The sequence below is a fragment of the Papaver somniferum genome, chromosome 11 (genome assembly GCF_003573695.1).
Source record: "Papaver somniferum cultivar HN1 chromosome 11, ASM357369v1, whole genome shotgun sequence".
In the NCBI taxonomy this organism is placed as follows: Eukaryota; Viridiplantae; Streptophyta; class Magnoliopsida; order Ranunculales; family Papaveraceae; genus Papaver; species Papaver somniferum.
Genome location: NC_039368.1, coordinates 93,235,560 through 93,258,710, shown reverse-complemented (window position 1 = coordinate 93,258,710; position 23,151 = coordinate 93,235,560). Strand labels below are relative to the sequence as shown.

General features: G+C 36.2%; 1 long non-coding RNA gene and 1 other non-coding gene across 2 annotated transcripts; both read left to right on the top strand.

The window, feature by feature from the left end:
- The first annotated feature begins 4,064 nt into the window (after positions 1-4,064).
- Positions 4,065-4,136, top strand: TRNAT-CGU. The gene has a single exon. It is a non-coding gene; the product is annotated as a tRNA-Thr (tRNA).
- A 7,882-nt stretch (positions 4,137-12,018) lies between these two features.
- LOC113321527 lies at positions 12,019-15,606 on the top strand. The gene is made up of 5 exons (XR_003346734.1): positions 12,019-12,447; positions 13,002-13,744; positions 14,044-14,111; positions 14,212-14,319; positions 15,035-15,606. It is a non-coding gene; the product is annotated as an uncharacterized LOC113321527 (long non-coding RNA).
- The last annotated feature ends 7,545 nt before the right edge of the window (positions 15,607-23,151 follow it).

The following is a 23,151-nucleotide window of genomic DNA, read 5'->3' as shown; positions in this document are numbered from 1 at the left end:
GCGCCTCGGAATCCAAATTTTCCACATAAGGATGAGCCCACTCTTTATACCATCCCATGTAATTAGGATCCTCTTCGGAAGTCCCATGATCAGCTTCAAGCCCTCTTGTATTCATTTGGTTTGCCGATTGGGAACGAGCATTCCAATTCTCGATCGATGGAGCTATTTCCGTTGCATAGTTCAATTTGACAGTACTTTCCTTAAAGATGTAATTGGATACGCTCAGTGGAAAACGAGATTCTTGAGGTATAATTTTCTGGACAAAACCAATTTGGCGGAGCGTCCTACGAGGATCCAAAATGACGAACCCGGTTGAATGAAACAAAGGGCCCGTCTAAGTCGCCACATTAGAAAATATTCTATCACCAACTTCCTCATCTCCATCCTCATCAAGTTTCAAATATGGATCAAACACAACATCATTAATTGTCAAAGCATCCAAATTTCTCCTCATTTCGACCATTTCATTCTCTTTATACTTGTGTTGGGTCCCGTTAAAGGGGTATCTTCCTCCTGTAGGTTTATCTAGAGGCCATTTTGTATCCCAAGTAGGCCTCAAGGATTTGAAATGGTCGTAAACCCATGACTACGGAACAAAAATTAATCAATTATACACACAAACCAATATATATATAAAAGTAAAATAAACCAACATTTGTTATATTAACACAAAAATATACTTGGATAAGAGCAACACATCCCGTGATTTGTGTTTCGTTCCACCTAGTAGCTTTGCAAATACTTTCCATCACACTAGAAAGGAGGGCGGTGCCCCACGAGTACCTAGGTACCTTGTTTGTTTCCAGATCGAGACTGAGAGTCTTCAACCACTGCAAAAAAACAAGCATTTACCTTATTTCCTGAGAAATCGGGAAAAAAGACGGTCCCAAGAGCGTGCAAAAAGTAAGATATAGACGTATGTCTAGCTCTTTCTCTGTCCATCACGAACTCTCCATTCTTGGTCCTACGGTCAGAATGCTCAAACTGGCCCCTCAGACGAACCAGGTTAATCTTCCTTGACATATTAACACCTTCACGAGGTTCACCCGATTCTTTAGGTCTCCTTTTAGCTCTGGGCTGGTTTCCGTAACCAATCTCAAACTCTTCTTCCGTTTGATCATTGCTCCATCCAAGACAGTGTCTAGTCAAGGCATAAAGCTCATCATAAGGTAGAGAACTGTTGAAACCCTCATACACAGCCTTTCCTTCCAAAGCAAGACCGGTGATTGACTTTACATCATCCGGAATCATAGTCATCTCACCGAATGGGAGTTGGAAAGTCATGGTTTCGGGCCAGAATCTTTCTCTAAAATTACAAACTGTTACAACATCATACGATTTCTGCAGCGCTTCGATTCCAGACCATAACCCCGAAGCTTTTACCAAAGCTACCACATATGGATGCTCTGGATCATCACCCTATAAAGGCCAAAACCTTGGTTATTGGTGCTTTAGTTTAGGAACCGCTTTATCGGAAACTACACATAATATAAAATTTTGGTTTTTATGATTGAATATCCATGATAAAATGAAAACATCATATAATAGGTTTGAAAACAACATATATTAGGTTTCATTTATTACCTTTGCGGCACAGAGTCTAGCAGCCCATGAAGACTTGTAACCCATCAAGACAGAACGATCTCTTGGCTCACCCCAAGGTATCCCGTTACCCTTCTTAGGTATAAACTCCACGACATCAATGATTTTTCTTGCATTTTCCTTTGGTGGATAGTTCTTTTTTCCATCCTTCTTGTCCTCCTCAATCACTTCTTTACATTTATCAATAGCAGAACCACTAGAAGTGCCAACTTCAGTAATAGCAAGTACACCTTGATTTCCTCCACCTTCATTTCTTCCACCTTCATTTCCTCCAGTAACAGCAGCATCATCATTTCCTCCACCTTCATTTCCTCCAGTAACAGCAATACCATCATTTCCTCCACCTTCATTTGTTCCAGAAACAACCTCACCTTGATTTCCTCCACCTTCATTTCTTCCACTTTCATTTCCTACAGTCTCACCTCCACCTTCATTTCCTCCAGTAAGAGAAACACCATCATTTCCTCCAGTAATAGCAAGTACACCTTCACTTGTATTCCTTGCGTTTGCACCTAATGGTTTTCCATGATGGGGTTGTGGAGTGGGCTCACTAGAAGGTGTTACTTCTACTGATCTTCTCTTCCCCTTTTCTTCTTTTCTGTTCAAAGACAAACCAGACCAAAATGAAAAACAAGATAAGTCACAATGGCTAGGATGTGTACAAAGTTCCAGATGAAAACAAAATTACGGATGGGATAATTATCAAAAGTCCAAGACGTAAATAAAAAACGTCTAGGATAAATAGAAAATCCCAGCCGCAAATATAATAACGGATGGGAAGTTGATTTATCGACCAAGCCGTAAAAACCATAACGGATGGGATTTTTTTTCTTTTCATTGCTTTCTCATATTACGGATAGGAAGACCTAGCCGCCTAATAAAGTCGTCTAGGAAACTATTATTTACGATTTGGAAAACCAATTACAGACAACAAAACCTAGACATTACCACTACCGCTGAAACATGCATTCGAATTCAGAGACATATACGGCTAGGAAAGTCCCAGCCGTGATTCAGTCTTTGCGGATGGGAATAATTTATCTCGTACGCATATACCAGAATTACGGCAGGGTATTCAACAATTTCCCATCCGTGAAAATTAAAACGGCTGGGAGTTCTTATATGTCCCAACCGTGTTACAATTAAACGGCTGGGTATTCAACATATCCCAACCGTGATACATATTTACGGCTGGGAATCAAAGAACTCCCGGCCGTAATCAAATTCTGAAACTGTTTTTTCAGACCGAAAATCTTCGAAACCAACTGAAAGATCGAGAAAGAGCTTAAATAAACAGTGGGTATTTCGATTCATACCTTATTGCTGTCATCTCATGAGGCTGGGAGGCTGGTCCATCTCTTTCATTCAATTCCTCTTCATCTTCACTTACCACTTCATTAGTTGAAGTTGGTTTCTCTGCTTCAATAGGAGTTGATTCGACGAAGAATGACCTAATTTTTCCTTTGCTTTCATGCTTTTATACAATGAGTTTAATCGACGACGTAATTTTTTTGAATCGGCGATTAATCGTTTCAAACGAAGAATGATAGATGAAGAAGAATGAAAACAGAAAAAGGGGAGTAAGGGAAGAAAAAGAAGAAGAAGAAGAAGAAGAAGAAGAAGAAGAAGGAGGAGGAGGAGGAGGAGGAGGAGGAGGAGGAGGAAAAGAGAGAGGTGGTGGTGGGACGGTTTTTTTTTCTTTTAATGATTTTGATTTTTTGTTTAATTTAATGATTTTTTTATTAGATTAATCAGTTAATGGAAGGATAGAAATGTCATAAGTGAAAATTATTGAGGGTGTTTTTGAACTTTTACATAAATCTGATCTCCTCCTATACCATTTAGTCTCCACAAAATCTTTCAAACCCCCGAAGTCCCACCCCCTCAAAGCCCCAATAATGGAGTTCTTTGTGATAACTTCAAACTTTTGATCCGTAGTATCCCCCTGCTGCACCCTTGATCAATTTAGAAAGTCGTCGAATTTAAGCAACAAGAAGGCAATTCATAGCAATGTTTTCAAAATAGAAATAAGAAAAATAGTAAAGATTAATGGATTGTACCACTGCTAACCTATTTAGTGCGATACAGGATGATTTGTTATACGCAAGTTCCACCAACCATGACGCATTTTTGTGACACTGACACCGATAAAATGAAACTAAAATACATTCTTCTTGCAGATTTTAATCTTAAGAAATCGTTATTTTGAGGCAAGTTGTTGTTTCTTGGGTTACCAGCACTTAGGTGATAGTGATATGACCTAGTGGAAACCGCATAACCTACCTAACTAGTCTATGCGTGCGTGCATTGTCAGCTCCTAATTGGCCCTGAAAGTTCAAACTTGAAACGAAGTTTTAGTCAATGTGTAATGCCTAGTGGTGCGTCCACCGGTGGAGTGGTTTGGGCTACCGTTGTCTAACGAGTGACTACTTATTCGTTAAACATACAAATACAGCCAACCAGCTTCTGTAGCATAGTGGTATTGCGTTCGCTTCGTAAGCGAAAGGTCGTGAGTTCAATCCTCACCAGGAGCATTTGATATTTTTTGTATCCAACATTAATGATATGGTCTCCGGACCTTTTTTCTCTTTTTTTTGTAGGCGTTGGTCAAACATGATATGGCCTCTCGCCAGAATGCTTAAGTCGTTATGTTAAAGATATGGTCTCCTGGCCCTGTTTTTTTTTTTTGTAGGCGTTGGTCAAACATGATATGGCCTCTCACCAGAATTCTTAAGTCGTTATGTTAAATACAATAGTATATGTTAAAGCGCTTATGCATTGACATTTTATAGTTATTGCCAGAATTTATTTGGTAGGAATTTAGTAGATGTAAACATGGCCATAAATTAATCAGTTTAGTACTCATCCCCCACACCCCACTTTCCTTCTTCCCCAATCAAATTCCCTTATATAGGAAGAGAGAAATTGGGTTTTGAGGAATTTCCAACCCCATTTGGATATCGCAATTCCCCTATTTAAGAGATCAAATCTCTCATTGGAGATGGTCTTAAAAACAATGTCATATGTTACAGCGCTTATACATCAGCATTCATGATTATTTATTTCCAGAATTTATTTGGTAGGAGTTTAGTAAATGACATTTCATTTGGTATTTTTTGTATCCAACATTGTAAACGTTACCATAAATTAATGATACGGTCTCCGATTTTTTTTTTTTTTGTAGGCATTGGTAAAACATGATATGGCCTCTCGCCAGAATTTTTGAGTCGTTACGTTAAACACGATGACATATGTGGGCGTTTATAGTTATTTCAAGAACTTATTTGATAGGAATTTAGTAAATGTAAACGTGGCCATAAAGTAATGATACGGTCTTCGGGCATTTTTTTGTTTTTCCTGTATACGTTGGTCAAACGTGATATGGCCTCCCGCCAGAATTCTTGAGTCGCTGTGTTAAAGACAATGTCATATATTAAAACACTTATACATAAGCATTCATAGTTATTTAGTACAAAAGTTCATTTGATTGCGAAAATGCTAAGAAACAGTGTTGGCATACAATAAAATAAATAAATAAAAAACTTTGAACACGTCCAGAATAACAAACTAACACTTTCTACCACCATGAACAACATCAACACTGGCAATACATGCTAACAATCTATGAAATATTGAAACCAGATAGCAAATGAAATCTCCAAAAAGGTCTACGTTGGTTAAACACGTTTTCTCTCCTAATTGTTGTACAAAATAGAATTAATAGTTGGCTAACCCAATTTCTGTCTCAGGCCGGAAGAACTACATTGGTTAAACACGTAGGCGAAGCAATGTCTTCATATCAAATGGGTATATTCTTGATTCCAAAAGACCTATGTGAGGAGATTGATACTCACATAATGATACATAAATGTGAAAGCTCCACCTGATTGCTTCGGAAAACATCTGTAAATCCAAAAAGGAAGGAGGCTTGGAATTTAGAAAATGTGAAGTAAATAATTTGGCAATGATGGCTAGGAGTGTATGGAGGCTGGTGGAAAATCCAGACTCCCTCCTAGCTAAAGTTCTAAAAGCAAAGTACTTCCCCAAAACAGATGTATTAAATGCTAAATGTCCAAATTATTCTTATTGGGCATGGAAATGCCTTCACAACACCGTGATAAAGTTTAATCCATTTATCTCATGGGTAGTGGGGGAAGGAAGTTTCATTGACCCTTGGTGTAACAATTGGATCCCTGGAAAAGGGAGTGCCACACCAAAGGCTAACACTGCGCCTGATGTGAACATAAGAGTAAATGATTTATCATTCAGGAAACTAGCACTTGGGATACGACAAAATTAAGTGTCATTTTTTCATCAAAGTTCAACATAAATGATTGAAAAAATCCCTCTCAGTATTGATCCTCTAGTGATAGAAGGGTGTGGGTTCCATCAAAAGATGATAACTTCAATACTAAGTCTTCATACTCTACTCTAAGTGTGAGTGGGGACTTGTCCAACTCTAATCTATGACAATCTTTATGGAAACAAAACTTACCTGCAAGGCTGAAGCTCTTCGTTTGGAAAGCACTTAAAGGTGCCATACCAGTAAATGTGATTATTCATAAGCGCATACACACCTCTGAATTTACCTCTCGAAGATGCAAAAGGAAGTCAGAGTGTATTGCGAATTCCCTTGTTTCTTTTGTTAAACTTGATGAAGGGTGGAGAATGTTAAACATACAAAATAGACAGTTCATGAACTTTACACTTGATCAATGATTAGATATTGGTTAAGGCTTAAACCCTACACAGACTCCTCTGATAGAGATGATCTTTTCCCCATAATTTCCTGCATCATGTGGTCAATCTGGACAAGTAGAAATGAAATTGTGCATAATAAGAAATTAGAGGAAGTTGTGGCAATTTTTGCTAGAGTTATATCTATGTTGTTGACTAACCCTAAACCCCCAATTTTGAATAGTATATCTGTAATTACCCCTAAACAATCAGATTCTGCTTGGGTTGCTCCACCAAAGGATTGAGTTAAGATAAATACATACCGGGGTTGGAATTTAAATTCTCAAGATGGGGGAATGGGGTTCATCATCAGAGATTCATATCAAGAATTTATCTTCGCTCAATCAACTTACCTTGTTTGTTTTTCAGCTAAGGAAGCGGAGACCAGAGTCATCAAGGATGCTTTAAAGCTTTCTTGGGAGAAGAAGAAAGATCAGATCATTATTGAAAGTGATACAACAACGATTGAAAATCAATAACATGACTTTTTTGGGAGATCAAAGAACCCATTTTCAGTTTCAAGACATCAAAACCCTAATAACAAAATTTCAATCTATTTCTTTTTTGTATGTCAATCGCACTGCTAATAGAGTAGCTCACGAACTAGCAAAGTGGGCTAAGGCTAAGAAAAACCACATGGTTTGGCCTGTGCCACCAGTGTGGTTGTTGCCATCACTATGTGATGACCACAGATCCCTAAGGGGAAACGAGTAATTTGTTATACTCTTTGAGTGCTTAAAAGAAATGAAATCTTCTTTACTTTTCTCATTACTGCACACTTTTTTAATGAATTTCTCATATTAACCTTCTCTTTAACTTTTCCAAAACATTTCTTAGTTTTTTTTTTTTGAACAGTTTTTTTTTTACGAAAATGTGCAACTTCTTAAATACATTTGTATACACGGAATACCATCGACAACTCTTGGGGAATTATAATTCCAACTCTGATGATGCCGATAACGAGCACTAATCTTATGATCATCAATTTTATTGGAACATACTAACTTCATGAATTTCAGCATCAGATTCTGGCCACTCATAAACATTTAGATAAGTAGCTCTAACAAGAAGATGAACATCTTTGGCACAACTTGATATGCAACCAGATGAATTCATCTTTGTTTCTTCCGGCTGGTGGTATGGGTCAATTTTCTGTGGAGTTGCAAAATTGGTTTTAAAAGTTAGAATTAAAGACGAAAGTAAAACTTAGATTGCAAAAAAAAATATACAAGAGAAAGAGAATCATAACACATTATATAAGAGGTGCTTGATCAGGGAACTCTCTATTTTTTAGTGGTTTTATGTGTATTTAGGTGTTTATGTGAAGGATGAAATGATTCAACATGATAAGTGATGATTGTTTATTCCATTATATCTTGTTGTAGCAGTAGGCAAGAACTAGGTAAAAAAACATCAAACAAATTATTGGTTTGATTCTGAGTCTAGAAAGAAAAATCCTGTAAGAAAATTTCCCCAAAAGCCCACTCGGTTTGGAAAAGTGTAGCATGTTGTCAATTCAAAATAACTATTATTTCATTAGTCTCGTTATTTTATACAGTCTACGATCAACTTATTACCTTACTAGGGTAACCCTGACCGTAGCTTTTCGATTTCTTTTGTGTTGTATGGTTTATTTTACGCTTATGATTTGTTTTCTAACCAAAATTATATAATAATATGCTTAATGAGTAATACATAACTTAATTTGTTTACAAAATAAAATAAAATAAAATAAAATAATACATCAGCTAACAGCCAATGCAGATACCATGTGCATTTGTACTGCTCTTTGCATAAGATTTTATGGGCAAAGAAAATTGATCACTTTTATTTACCGCATATGTTGCCTTGATTATATATATAAGGGTATTTCAAATTTCTACTCTAATTTCGTTTAATGTAAATAAGTCGATTTCCTTTCGATGTTGGTACTGTACGGTAATTGTTTCCCTTTGTCTTTGATTTCTCTTTTTGATAAGAAAAATCGGATACCCTTTGAATCAGGGGATAAATCAGTTTAACTTTTTTTTTTTTGAAATTTCTACAATTCCTTTAATCAATTAATCTCTTTTGCTTACAAATCTGTTTGTTCTTAGAGTTGAAAGGAAAGAAGCTTAAGATGGTGTCTTTGAAAAATCCTCGTGGTCATTCCAAGGATGCTTAATGTCATTCCAAAAGTATAACTCACAAATACCAATCAAAGATCACAAGTTCATAAGCCAAGTCTAGTCGCTGAAACTAAGGAATATCCAAAACATTCTTTTGAATGAGCAACTTCTGAATGATATACGTAACGATATCGATATTGGTAAAAAATGTTAACCAGAGGGAAAGAAAAGAATTTCAAGAGGTCAGGTTACCTATACAGTTTATGTTTAATCTAAAAGAACCATTGAGAAGAGGAGGATGTCTTGACACAACGGCTGGAGACAGGGTATGGGTGATACACAATTTTGAAATGTAGTTGTTAGAACATTGCTCGGTCGAACTCACAAGTGTTGCTATATCAAGCTTGTTGTCAAATTTAGTTGTCAAAACTATATCTTGATTTTTAGTCTACAATTAGTTAAGTCTCAGGTCTAGGATAGTGGGGTTGACACACAAACCAGTAATCATTTGCATTCTACCATTTGAAGGCGAAGATCAACCGAAGCTTTTGGATAACTTCATCAACAAAAGGTAAGTGAAGACTGAACCACCTATTTCTCAAGTTATATTCACTTTTCTATCTTGAGACGATTGTCGCGTAGCTAACTATACCGGCTTGCATAGACAAGAATTTCGATTCGAGAACGAATTATTTAATTTACGAATTTCTCGAAATATAATGACTAAGCTTAATGAACATTTATTCATACTTGATCAAATTCGGTGGAGAACAATTTATTGTTCGCAACCAAATCATGATTCAAGTTTATCGTTCGAAAATAGCCTGGAACAGTGATATATGTCATTGATGTTATTCAGGAATGTTTCGAATCGATTTAGAGAAATACAGAACTACTATATTCGGAATTTTTCTGAAGTCGTATTACATGTATTCATACACGTAGCGGAGTAGCTAGATATCGACCTTCAGATTTGTGTACATCATGGAAAAATCTGTTTGTTTCGGGATCCAGATAGGTATGTGTATTCATATACAAACCATTGTGAAACTGTGGTAAGGGAACCGGATTAAACTAATCAAACCGGTATGCGAGCCAAAACAGTTCTATGTTCTACAACCAGTTTAGTACCCAAACCGAGACGTAACTTAACGTTTTGTGAACTGCTGGTGTTGTGTTATTTCTTTTTCCACATTATATTTTTTATCTTTGTAATTGAAATATCACAGGTTGTACGTTGATCAATCACAGTACCTAGGTCCAACCTTGTTAATTGGAAAAGACTTGATTGATCCTTGGACATTGGTCTTTGATACCATCCAAGAACTCTCTTTGTAGTTAGGTTCACAGATTCAATTCTGCAAACGTTCTAACAGCAAGAGAGAGAGAGAGAGAGATATATAACTCTAGGCACTTTCCTTGATTGAGTTTTACTCTCGGAGTTGTGTTGAGTTTGTCCATACATATTGCCTAAGAAAAAGTTGATGGTGTATTTTGGTACTCCCAGCGTTTTCAGTTGGTATCAGAGCAGGAAAACACGTTAAGGCCTAACAAGTTTATGTTTGAAGCAGTTTGATTACATGGACAGAGACGAAATCTCTAAAAACGTAACACCATCTCGTAATCGTTCAGACATTTTTCCAAAGATTTTTTCACATGATAAAACTGTCACATCTCGTATATCATCTAAAATTGTGGATAACTGGGAAGCACGCCTAGAAAAACAGCTGGATGAGCTTTCTCACGAAAGTAATTCTGATATTTATGAAGATGTTGATAAGGAAGTCTCACAATACATTAAATTTATTTGACCATTTCTAAAAAGAAAAAAGATCGACATTGTGTCTGACTCCATTTCTGACTCCTCTTTGTCTAGAAAAAAATAAACTGAGAAAGATCGTTAGAGGTTATAATTATGATTATCACTAAGTACAATCCCTTCTTAAAGATTGCAGTACCAAGGATCCGTGGTACAATATGGATCCTTGGTACTGCGATTCCGGCGCGACACATCATCTAACTGCAGATGATACTGGTTTTGATTTTACTTCTTATTCAACTGGTAACGAAAGGATAACTACAACCAACGGTGAAGGTATGCCAATTTCTAAACATGGCTCAGCTACTATTCTAGTTCCTAACCATGAATTTAAACTCAATGACATTCTCCATGTTCCCACTACATCTCATAATCTTCTTTCTGTCTATCAGTTCACCAAAGATAATCATTGATCTCTAACTTTTACGTCTGAATGCTTTGTTATGAAGGATCTTTCAACCGGGAGGATCCTTTATCAAGGGATCAATGAAAATGGATTATACCCATTCCACCGCACTCCATCAAATAAAGTTCAAGCTCTTTTCAGTGCTAAAACTTCACCTGATGTTTGGCATCGACGTCTTGAACACCCATCTTTTAGTTCATTCAATAAGCTTTATAAGGATTTTGACTTACATGATGCATCTTCAAAACCTTTATTTTGTAAAGAATGTCAGTTATCTAGGAGTCATAACCAACCCTTTAAACTTCCCGATTCTGTTTCAACTCAACCTCTCGAGTTACTTCATATGGATGTTTGGGGTCCTGCACCAATTGCTTCTTTTTCGGGATATAGATATTATGTTAACATAATTGATGATTATACAAAATTTTGCTGGATTTATCCACTCTCTGTTAAGTCTGACTTTCGCACAATCTTTATTCATTTTAAATCTTACATTGAGAATTCTCTTGGATCTTCAATAAAGAAAATTCGCACCGATGGTGGTGGTGAATTTGTCCACTAAAAATTGGGTTTATTTCTTGCTCAATCAGGCATAACTCGTGAGTTTTCATGTCCACACACACAAGAGCAGAACGGAGTTCCAGAGGCGAAGCACGGACATCTTATTGACATCACTAGAACTGTTTTAATTCAAGCGAAAATGCCTGATTCTTACTGGTTCGAAGCATGCTCAACAGAAAATTATCTTATCAACCGACTCCCTACAAGGTCCATTGATTTTATGTCTCCATTCTACAAGCTATACAACAAGGTGCTAGACTATGCATTCTTAAGATCTTTCAGTTGCGCCTGCTATCCATGGTTGAGACCTTACACTAGTTTTAAGCTTGAACCTCGCAGTAAGCAATGTGTTTTTCTAGGTTACAGTAACAAGCATAAATGGTATCGATGTTTGGATCCAACAAACGGCAGAGTGTACATCTCTCGGCATGTGGTTTTTAATGAAGCCTCATTCCCTTATTTTGATCTAACTCATACAACTACACCATATGGCCTGATTTGAGACATATTGTTTTTTGGGCTTGAGACACATATAAATGTCTGCACTTACTCCACACATATAAGTGTCTCGGACCGATAATATGTGTTGTATTAGTTCCGATTTTTCTGAATTAATTAAGGGACACTCTAGCTACACCGAAATGTGTCTCAAACTCTCAATATATAGATTATTATAATATTTTTGTTTAATAGGGCCTTTTAGTAATAATCTGTTTTTTATTTTTTGTTTTATTAAAAACCATCTCTACGGTCCATTCTTTTTTATTTTCGGTTTCCCTTTCTCTTTTTCGGTTCTCTTCCTCCGGTATTAACAAACACAAAACTGCAGCCGCTTTCTATTATCTTTTCTACATCTTTTTTCTCTCCCAATTGAACAATAATAAGAGAGCTAATCATCTCTTCATCTTCCTAACCTATCACCGCCGCCACCACCATCTGTTTCCCTATCACTCCTGCAACCACCATCACAACCACTCTCACTTTCTCTGTAAGATAACCTTTTACATAAATCAAACCCCTAGAAACCACCTTTTCACTTAATCTAAATAATGAAGCCCTTTGCATAAATCAAAACCCTGGAACATTGATTTCAAATTGATTTTGTAAAAACCCTAAATTTAATTTCATCTCGATTTTGAATTTGCAGTTCAAGTGCAAAACCTTGAAGATTCTGCTGTGTGAAGATTCCAAGACTTCGGTCTGGTTGTCTGATGGTATAATCCCTACTTTATTTGTTGATTTTGGTTTCCAATCTTTAATTTTGAGGGTTTTGATTATTTACTTTCCATTTTAGCTTTTCTTTCAGCTGAATCTTGTTGTGTGATGGATTGAAGATTAAATCTGTTGACATATGAATTGCTTCACAGATCTGAATAGTTTTGGTTTACATGAATTTTTAGGATAAACATTTTCTTGGAGATATCAACATTTTTTGTTTCAAGTTGAATATGACAGACTTTTCTCTTCTTTGAAGCAAAACGATTTTGATCTATACATACTAGGTTAATCTGGTTTATATGATTTGGTGCCATAAACAGCAGGGGAAGATCTAGGATTCGAGAAATGGATGGGCAAGTTACCAATCAACACATATTTTAAGGGGTGCAAAATGATTAAAATGACTAAAAATGGGATAAATTAGTTCAAATTGGACTTAAGAGCTCACATTTGAGGAGGTGCAATTGCACACCCACCTCTCCATGTGGCTCCACCCCTGATAGGAAGTTAAGCTAATTACTTAATGAACTCTTGGTTTTTCTTGTTGCAGCCTGATGGCCAAATGCTTAGTGGCAAGACTGTTGGCGAAGGAGATGATGCATTCAACACCTTTTTCAGTGAAACTGGTGCTGGAAGGCATGTCCCCCGTGAAACTTTTGTAGACCTCGAACCCACTTCATTGATTAAGTGAGAACTGGAACATAACCCAACTCTCTCATCTCACTTAGAAGTTCTCAGTCATCGCTAGCTGCATACCACCTTCATCACCAGCTCGAGAATCATCACCACCTTTGCATATCTGCACCTACACCTTCAACAGTTTGCGTCATACCATTCATAGCTTCACAAGTTTAGTTGCATCATCATCATTTGCAGCCACCAACACACCACCAAGCTAGTTGCAGTTCTACTTCCCTATGATAACCAATATCAAGTATTAAGTTTATATTTTTATCTTGTATGGTTGCGCATTTTTTTATGATATTTCAGGGTCAGCACTTATGGATCTTACCACTTTAAATCCTTCGTCAGAGAATCGAGCAGTCTCATGAAATAATGATAAAGCTTTAACTCGACACCTTTTTCTTTTAAAAATTTATCACATGTGAGCTAAATTGGCAAGCTGGGATTGGCATTGGGATTTTCTTGGTTTAAAGTGTTGGTGCTTGTGCCAACGCGAGAATCATGTATTCAGGTAAAGGAAATCCCTCAAAAATTACTGCACTGATTCCATTGGATGGTTCCAGTTCTTTTAATGGGACGTGAAGAACATATCATCGAGGCTTCACAAAGGTATATAAATACAATACCTCTGATAGCTACTTTTTTGTCCAAATTTGGTAGTAGGAAAAGAGGTTTAGCGGTAATTTCTGTGTGGTATTACCATCGAGTAGTTCCAGGTTTCTGGACGCCCTGTCAAAATGGTAATTTCTTATGTAGTTTAGTGTTTTGTTTTTATGGTAGGATTCTAGGTATATCATCAGGACTTTTAAGCTCACTACTCCTAGTTGGAAGCTCTCAACCTTGATCTTTGTATACTATCTGATTTTCATTTAATGAAGCTTCTTAGATAATCTTATTTGCTTCTGTAGGTGTACTAATGGTTCTATGCAAGGGTCCAACCATATTCGGAGACGACGGCAGTACATCTTTGCTCAAAGTTGCTATTATACTATAGTGCTCATAAGCGTAAATTTTACGAGTGTTGGTTTCACGTAATTTCTTCTTCAGTTTCTTATCAATATGACTTGTCATTTCAGGGCATTTGAAGAGTTAGAAAATTGAGTTCCCCAAGGCAGGTTATTACATAGTATACCAGCAAAACAACAAAACACTTCTATGAAACAAGAGTATTGTTCTGATGACAGGTGACCAGTACAGCTAGATAAATTTTACTTTGTTTTTGTCTGTGGTGTTGTATTTGTTATGTCTTCTGTTTTTTTAACACTGAGATGTTGTTTACTCTTTATGGCTTTATCTCTAGAGTATTGCATCTATAGTATATTCATGTAGAAATGGAACTGATGCAGCTTTTTTTTCGTAAGGATGCCGAGTCAATTAGTGTTGCTTCCACTTTAGATTCTGATTATGAGAACAGTAGGCTCCTTAGGTATGAGTGTTAACCTGTTTTAAAACAAATTCTAGCAGTTAACGAGAGTTATTAACCTGTTTACAAATGCCTCTGAGAAATTTGGATGAACCAGTACGTAGCCATCCTAACCGCGGATAGAGATTTTAGGAATGGCATTGTTCCCACAATAAGGGAATGACTTGTTTTAGGGCCTAAATGATTTCTCCCTTCTGAACCAACTTGGAGGAAGATAACATTTTATGAAAATCTGAACCAGTTGTAGAATTGTAAGACTGGACTACCTACAATGGCATATTGTTAAGTCAACCTTAAGGAAAGATTTTGTTTGTCATTCAATTTTTTGGATAAATGAACATTATATTGATCTCAAATTGTTTCTTTGGTGTCAGGTTGTCGCTTAATCATGACAAATATTAATTTATATTCACTTTTGAATTTGAACTACCTCACCCATGGTTTCTGAAACCTGATATTGTGGATGGTTGATGCAGATGCAAAGATCCCTTCAGGTGCTATAGAGGAACGTGCAAGGTACCTACAAAAATTGTGGAAGAACAAGAGAGTATTGGGAAAGAATTCATGCCAGCTACAGCTTACAAAAGGTCCTTGTCAACTGACATTCAAACACATGCAAAGGATCCTCATAAGCACTCCGAGCAACAGTTTGATGCTCTTGCGGTACCTCCACATTCCGAGTTTGTGACAGAGTTATCCTCATCATCCCTTCCGTCCAATTTGCAACTATTAGTGTGTTCAATAGTGAGACAAGAGAATTTCCAAAGGAAAGCAAGGACACTGAATCTGTTAACTTTCTTACTTCCTTGATTTGAGATTTTACTGAATGATGTGCATGTTTTAAATGTGCAGGTATTGTTTTGTATATTGTGTTTCTTTTGTTTTAGATGTGCATACATAAAAGATGGAACAACTATAATCAATAAATGAGAATATGTATGGAGTTTTAGGTAGAGGTCATAATGATGAGAATGTGATGTATTATGCAACTTGAGTGGGAATCTGAAGAAAACCAAATCTACAGGTGCAGGAAATTTGGATTTTGGAAATTCCCAATTGAAAAATTAGGTTTTTTTTTAAATGCTTTTGAGACACATATAAAAGTCTCTGAAATAATTTATAAGTCGCTTTAATTAGCCAAAAAGTGTGTCGCTAACTAATTAAAGAGACACTTATATATGTCTCTTAAATTAATTAAGAGACACTTATAAGTGTCCCTTAGGCGTCGCAAGAGATTCCGGACGCACGATTTGAGACACTTATATGTGTCTCTTAAATTAATAACAACAAATATAAATGCCTCAAAACAGTGAATTTGGTGTAGCAACTTTGTCACAGGTCAGTCTTACAGATACTTCCATGCCTTCTTTATCCTTAACTTCAGCACTAGTGTCACCTTCCATCAGTGACTTACCCACTGTTTCTTCAACTACGACACCTGGTGATCATATTGTTGCTACTGAAATCACATTGCCTACTTCTTCTAGCATCAATACTACAGCGCCCTCAACGATGAATACTTCTTGTTATAGCATACTCGGTTGAACCCACCAAGCTTTGGTATGTCAAGTTTGGTTGTCATATTTTAGTGAGTCAAAACTCAATTAAAGAGTCGCGTGATTATGTACTAGAGACAACTTCGTATAGGTTAGGCTAGAAAGATTAGGATTATGAGACATACAAGTACTACTCGAAGACTTGAAGAATGTGAATAAGTAAAGAGATACATCAACAACATCATCCTTCCTCTTGAGGTTAGTAATATTTTGACTTGAACTGTTTCATTCCTAAAGTATCTTTCAAGTCGTGCTATATTGAAAACATAACTGCGAAGCTGTGAATGATTATACTCTAGTAGACATAGTGTTAAGGAATAGAATACGAAGTACAACGCTTATCTTTTGAACTTCGTATATAAGACGTTGACATAATCGTTTGAATGCTATTGTGATTATGTGTATGGGTAAAGGTGAAGATTTCATCATAGGAAACAATGTTTACATTTGTTTAAAGGAAGTACATTCATGAACTTGTTTTATGAATAGAAAGGGAAATCGCTAGGCTTATTGGTATTGTTATTCATTGCATATCTTTGGATTACCAATATGTGTGAGTTAGTATAACCGATCATAACTTGTTATGTATCTTGGTAAAACTAGTCACAGTGCCTGACTTATGTATTGATATGACTTTTATTAGTGTAACCGATCCTAAGTAACCACCTGAGATGGTATGATCGATATTTGTAATTGGTGTGACCGATCCTAGTGATTGGTGTGATCGATCATAAAAGTATTGTGTAATCGATCCTTGTAATTGGCGTAACCGGTCCTAGTAATTGGTGTAACCGGTCCTAGTGACTTGTGTAACCGATCACAACTAATACCATGAGAATATGGTAACCAGTCATGGTAATTGAGGTAACCAATCCTGGTAACTGATGTAACCGGTCCCAGTAACCATATGAAGGTAGAACCGATCCTTGTGTTTAGTAAAACCGTAAACCCATGATTAGTGAACTGATATTTGATCAATCACATAGTTGTTTGGAAGTGTGGTATAATCAGTTCCAAGATTGTAAATATGAAAGAGGATTTACATAAGAAAAGATGTCGACATACTTTGAGCATGCTCAATAATTCTTATTTTTTATTGTTTAAAGATATTCCTTAATTACTCAAGGAGATCCCGAACCAAAAATAAGCTAAGAATCTTTTTATTAAGGTTATTAGTTTTTGCAAATCTCTAGAGAATAAAAATCGGTATTGTGTGCATTTACTGGTTGGAGATTTTCTAGTTGAGATTTCGTTTATTTTGGACAAAGCATTTCCAGGAATTATGAAAACCGATTTAGTAATATATTGCATATCTTGAGAATATTCAGTTTTGGAAATTCGTTGGTGTTCAAACTTCCTTGGTCTATGAATACCCAAGTTTGCATTTCGAGCAAACTATCTTAAGAGCTAGCAAAACCACCTAAGTTGTGTTGTTACTGGTGGAGCCGTCTATCCGGAGAGGAAAGTAACCTAATTAGGAGAAATCTCTTACGACCGATCGTTTAAAGACTTCTGTGGGATCAAGAAGCTCTACGAGTACCGTTGGTGGGAAACTAGATAATTGCAGTTTATTTTAGTTTTCGATTGATTTGATTGACTAACGGTTGTTGAACTTTGATTGCACCAAGTTTGTTTATTCTTGAGAATTTTCTCTTCTGATATAAGATTCACTCAAACTAGATCTAAGTATCGACGGGATCTTGAGAACTGTTTGTAGATCTAAAGACGTCTTGTGATAATCCATTGTTACAGACTCCGTTCTATGCGTGATTAATTACAAGAGATTCAAGTTGTGTTGTCCAGGTGTTTATTGAAGATCTAAGAAGATTTGAAGACAAAGCAGATTTCTGATTTGGGTTCTATATCTTTGGTGCACCAAAACTTGATCGGCTGGGATTCGACTAATATCGAATTTATTCGATTGATTAGTTGCTTGAGATCGGTAGCAATAATAGATCTCTTGAGTTCTATTTGATTGTTACAAATCCGGATTTTATTACTTCGGTAATTGAAGATTGGATTGATCTAACCAGGGCAAAGGAGTTTATTGATTAAACGGAAGAGCCTTTGCATATGACTTGAGATATTTTCATTGGAAAGAATCAATAGAGTTGTTACCAAATAGATTTGTTGTTCCTTTACTGTTTGGAATACGATCTAAAGGAATTGTTCCAGTGCGTGCACTTATTGAATGTCGGAAGCGCATGGATACTGAAGAAACTAGGTGAACTATAGGTTTAGTTTCTTGGTCTCAACTATACGAAGTTTGTGTTGATTTTGTATAGCGACTTAATTCTGAGAGTATTCAATTTCGGACTAGGTCCCGGGATTTTTCTGCATTTGCGATTTCCTCGTCAACAAAATCTTGTTGTGTCTTTTACTTTTCTATTTCCGCAATTATAATTGATTTATTATAATTAGAAGTAAAATAAAAAAAAATGTTAATTCCGAATATACTTGATAGTGATCCTATAAAGTCTGGTTAAGTCTGAACCTATTACCAAGTATCATACTTCGTTGTTGTGTTGTCTCGATCTCATATTCATAGACGATCACACGAAGTATGAACCGATTAGTTGTATTGTCTCAACTCAGTCCATAGACAATCACTTTAGGTAGAGGACTTATAGGTGGATAAATAAAAGATTGTGGTGTATTTGAGTACCCTCGTCTTTTCAATTGGTATCAGAGCAGGCAAACACGAAAAGATCTAACAATCTGTGTTTGGTGCGATCCAACCTATAAAAAATGAGTCAAAATAAGAAAAGCAAAGATAAACTTATGAAGAACTCAGTTAACGTTCATCAAGATAATGAGAATAGGGTCTCAGAAATGGTCAATGGATATTGGTCTCGTAAATCTTCTCGAAAATCAAGGAAAAAGTCTAAGACTGATAACTTGATTAAGGATCAGGATCCTGATCAGAAACGAACGAATCCAAAACTAAAGGAACATGTTTTGGATCCGACTCCAATCACCAGTAAAAAATCTTCTTCTTTTAAAAGGGAAAAGAGATTTAATTCACTGCTCTGTCCAAGTTCTGAATTTTGAAGAATGTTAGAAATACTTTTCAAACATGTTGAAAACTATTCAGAAGATGGAAAAAACATTGACAGCCTAGATGATGTCCTAGAACTTATTGTTCAATTAAATGTAAGAATATGTGAAGGAAAGCGAGAAACACTCAGGCTTCAGAATAATCTAGCTGATTATTTGGAACAAAAATTGGCTATGTGCAATGAAGTATATAAGCAAACTTCAGAGTGTGAACTTCTTACTCATTCGCTGGAACATTCACAAATAAGGAATAAGATCCTTATAGAAGATCTTCTTACAAAGACATGTCGAAAGGTATACCTTGATAAGTGTTTAGAAAAACTTTTTCAACAAGGAATGGATATCTTAAGAGGACATATAGATTGTCTTGAACAAAAGCCATCTGCAATCTATTTAATGGCAGATCAAGATCACACGGGTTCGAATTCTAAGAACATACCATCCTGGGCACAAGATGTAATCAAGGATATAGCATCACGCAGTATTCCTGACAAAGTGGATAAATCTGAAATCCGTACAAGGGAACACAACTATGTTCCTAAAAATAAAAAGGAAGAAGTTCCTCAACAGGTCTTTAGTGAGAAAGGTTCTTCTCACCCTAACACTTGAATGTGTTGGAAAGTGCATCCTTACAGTTCCCGATCATTTGATGTAAGGAAGCATAAGTACCTGGGCATTGTGTATCCTGTTAATATGTCCCTTATTCAACATAGAGAATATACACAATCCACCAAAAGATGTTTTATGTAGAAAGGTTGTATTACAACAACTTGTGTAAACATGATAAGTTTACTTGTTTAAAAGTATCTCTTGATACTCGATCAGAAAGATCAATTCTTTCCACTTGTGATTCATTAATTCCTAAAATGCGAAAATCTTTTCAATTCTGGTCAGAATTACTTTTTTAAGGATGATACATATGTATGGTATGTGTTAAAGAAATTCCACGTACATATATATAACCTCAACTTGGTTGAGAACTTATGCTAAGGGATGAATCCTCAAACCAGATCTCAAGCTAAAATTCTGAAAGCATTGAGTGGAATGGATTCTAATTAAACTATCAATCTTGATGATTCCTTCAAGAAATCTGGTTGTGAAGATAAGGAAAAAGAAAAGGAAGATGTGACTCATCCTCTTGTCCAAAACAATTTGGATGCTAATATTGATATTTTCAATCTACGACAAGTCCTCCTCAGTACTATTGAAACACATCATAGACAGGCAGCACTACTAAGAACTGTTATCTGTCACCAAAGAAAGCTAATTAAACTTGGAATCGATAACAGGGAATACGCTCGAAATATTAATCGAAAGTGTTAGAGCACTGCTCGGTCTAACTCGCATGCGTTTCTATCTCAAGCATGTTTGTCAATGTTAGTGATCAAAACTATAAGTCTTGATTTCTATCCTATTTATAGATGTCTCGGACAAGGACATAGATAGTGTAGTTGAGCTTAGATTTCACAGAGTTCATCATTTGAAAACGAAGAACTACTAAGGGGAGCTTGTGGAACTTCTTCGACAAAAGGTATGTGGAGAATTGAACTCATCTATCACATGGAAAGTCTATTTCTATTATCTCCTATATTGAGACATAAATCGTGTTACGATATAGTTTTCTCTGTGCACATTTGAGATTTCGAGCTGAGTATATCTCGCTTACATATTTCTCAAAATATATGTTGGTAAGCTTTCGCTTCGACCAAGTTCATCTTATATCATGAGAAAATTTCCGAGTAACATCTTACATGGTTTGTGTGAGACAATCATTTGATGTAGGCTTGGAATGTTTGGATAATGAGTATTTCAATATCTTGAAAATTGCTTTGATGCTAATAGTGTGTGAAAACGGATATTGTCATTACAGAAGAATGTTTCAATGATTGAAATAAAGAGTTGAGAATGTAACCATGTCTGGATATAAGCATATATAGTGTGTTCGCACATTAGTGTATAAATCCACAAACCGGGAACCAAGTGTATGCATATGTGTGTATACCAAATTGGTGAAGGAGACAAGATAAGTATGCGTACCCGTAGGTATACCGGCGGAAGTTTTCGAACCGAAAATATCTGCTGAGTTTGGGAATTACAAACTCCTAAACTAGTCACCTTAAGTATGCATACCCGTACGCATACTGGCGGAATTTTTCGAACATAAAATTTTTGTTGTGTTTGGAAACTTAACAAACTCAAATCTGGTTGCTTAAGTACGCATACCCGTACGTATACTTAAGCTGGTTACTTTGTCAAATCGGTCAGTTCATGAACTTAAACATTTAAATCATAAGGAATGCAATCTTTGAAAACCGTGGCTATAATGTTCATGATTGATTTAAGTGAATCAAACCGATTTTGTTTCAATTGTGTTTTTTATAACAATTGAACAACTCTTTAACTAGTTTCATTTCAGTCGTTTGAACTAGTTATGGTTGAGATGAATAAGGTTGATATGAGAGTAATCATATGGCTAACTTTGGTTAATTGTTTGTGAACCAACATGGTGTACACGTTTAGGTACGTTACATAAACCTAAATGAGGGTACATTTAATTTGTGTGTTGATGTGTTTTTTCAAAGTTGTTGTAGTGATATGATTCGTTCAAGACTTGTGAAAGCGGATTTTTAGATTTTTTTAATAAATAAAAATAGCGAACTAAATTAAAAAGATGCTGTGAAAATTATGGAGAGAATGGGGCTAGGATCCCACCATTGGTTTATATTAGTGATTTAATAAAACAATAGTTATGCAACTCAACATTCAAATTGATTCTAATAGTATTGTCTAGACATGTAGATTTCCAAAAGAATAGATGTTAATCCAAGCATAGAATATCAAAACCCTAAAGCAAGCATATTCTATCAAGAGAAAATACACCTAACTAATCAAAATCATATAAACAATTTTTAGTTCAATGCAAAAATCATAATAGAGTTGTTGTAATTAATTCATAGAAATATATCACTTTTACCGAAACAACGACTTCCTCCATATCCCCAAGGATTGGGTTTAGCTCATCATGATGTTGGAAACACGCTCAAAAGTTGATTTCATTGCTCAAAGTAGGTGTACAAATGATGAAATGGAGAAAATGATGAAAATCGGGTGTTTGCAAGGTTTATAATTGTTGCAAAACACTGTTACAAAGAACGATAAATAAGGCCTGCTGTTGTTGTATCTCTGCGACCCTCGTGTGGCTGTCGTTTTCAATGTAGCATATAAGACTGCCTCTGGTGGTCTTTTGTTCTTCGTGTTCTTGGTGCAGCAACAGAAACAGAGTTCTGAAAACTCTTGATTCACGCCTCCTGAGCTCTCCTCTCGACCCCAAACTCTCTGTACCCCTTCTATGTGATCCTAGGAACCTATTTATACATCATTGCGACATTGAATCTCCCAAAATATCTTTATTTAATCCTATTATTTCTTTTATTCTCGAAAATATATTGTTTCCAGACATCGTTTTCCTACGCGTCTGCACCTGTATTTCTTTCCTTCTATAACTTCTTCACGCTCCAGAATATCGATCAACTCTTCCAAGCACGTGCAGTACACGTTTAAATTCCTCACAACTCGTGTAAGCTCATGTTTTTCCTCCAACTCCCTGTTTGGATTAAACCAAGTTATCCATCCAAATTCGATCGAAACAAACACCCATACTAGCTCTGTTAGGACATATCACAACTACCCATGAAGTTTCAGCGATTGAATCACACAAAAACCCCTCTAAATGATGAACTAAAAATCTGCCAGGGAAGAACCAAACTTTCCCGCCATTTTTCTGTTTGAAGGAAGAAGAAAGGTCAGCCCTTATCCAATGTCTTGGGTGCCAAATAACCAGTCGGTGCTATAGACAAATGGGCTACACATAGTCGTGGGTTCTCCTTAGCAAAAGTGGGGGTCCGTATAGCAAATGTCCTCCGGGGGTACTCCGAGCAACTTTTTGAGCCAAATTTTCCAACAATATTTATTTCCAAAAA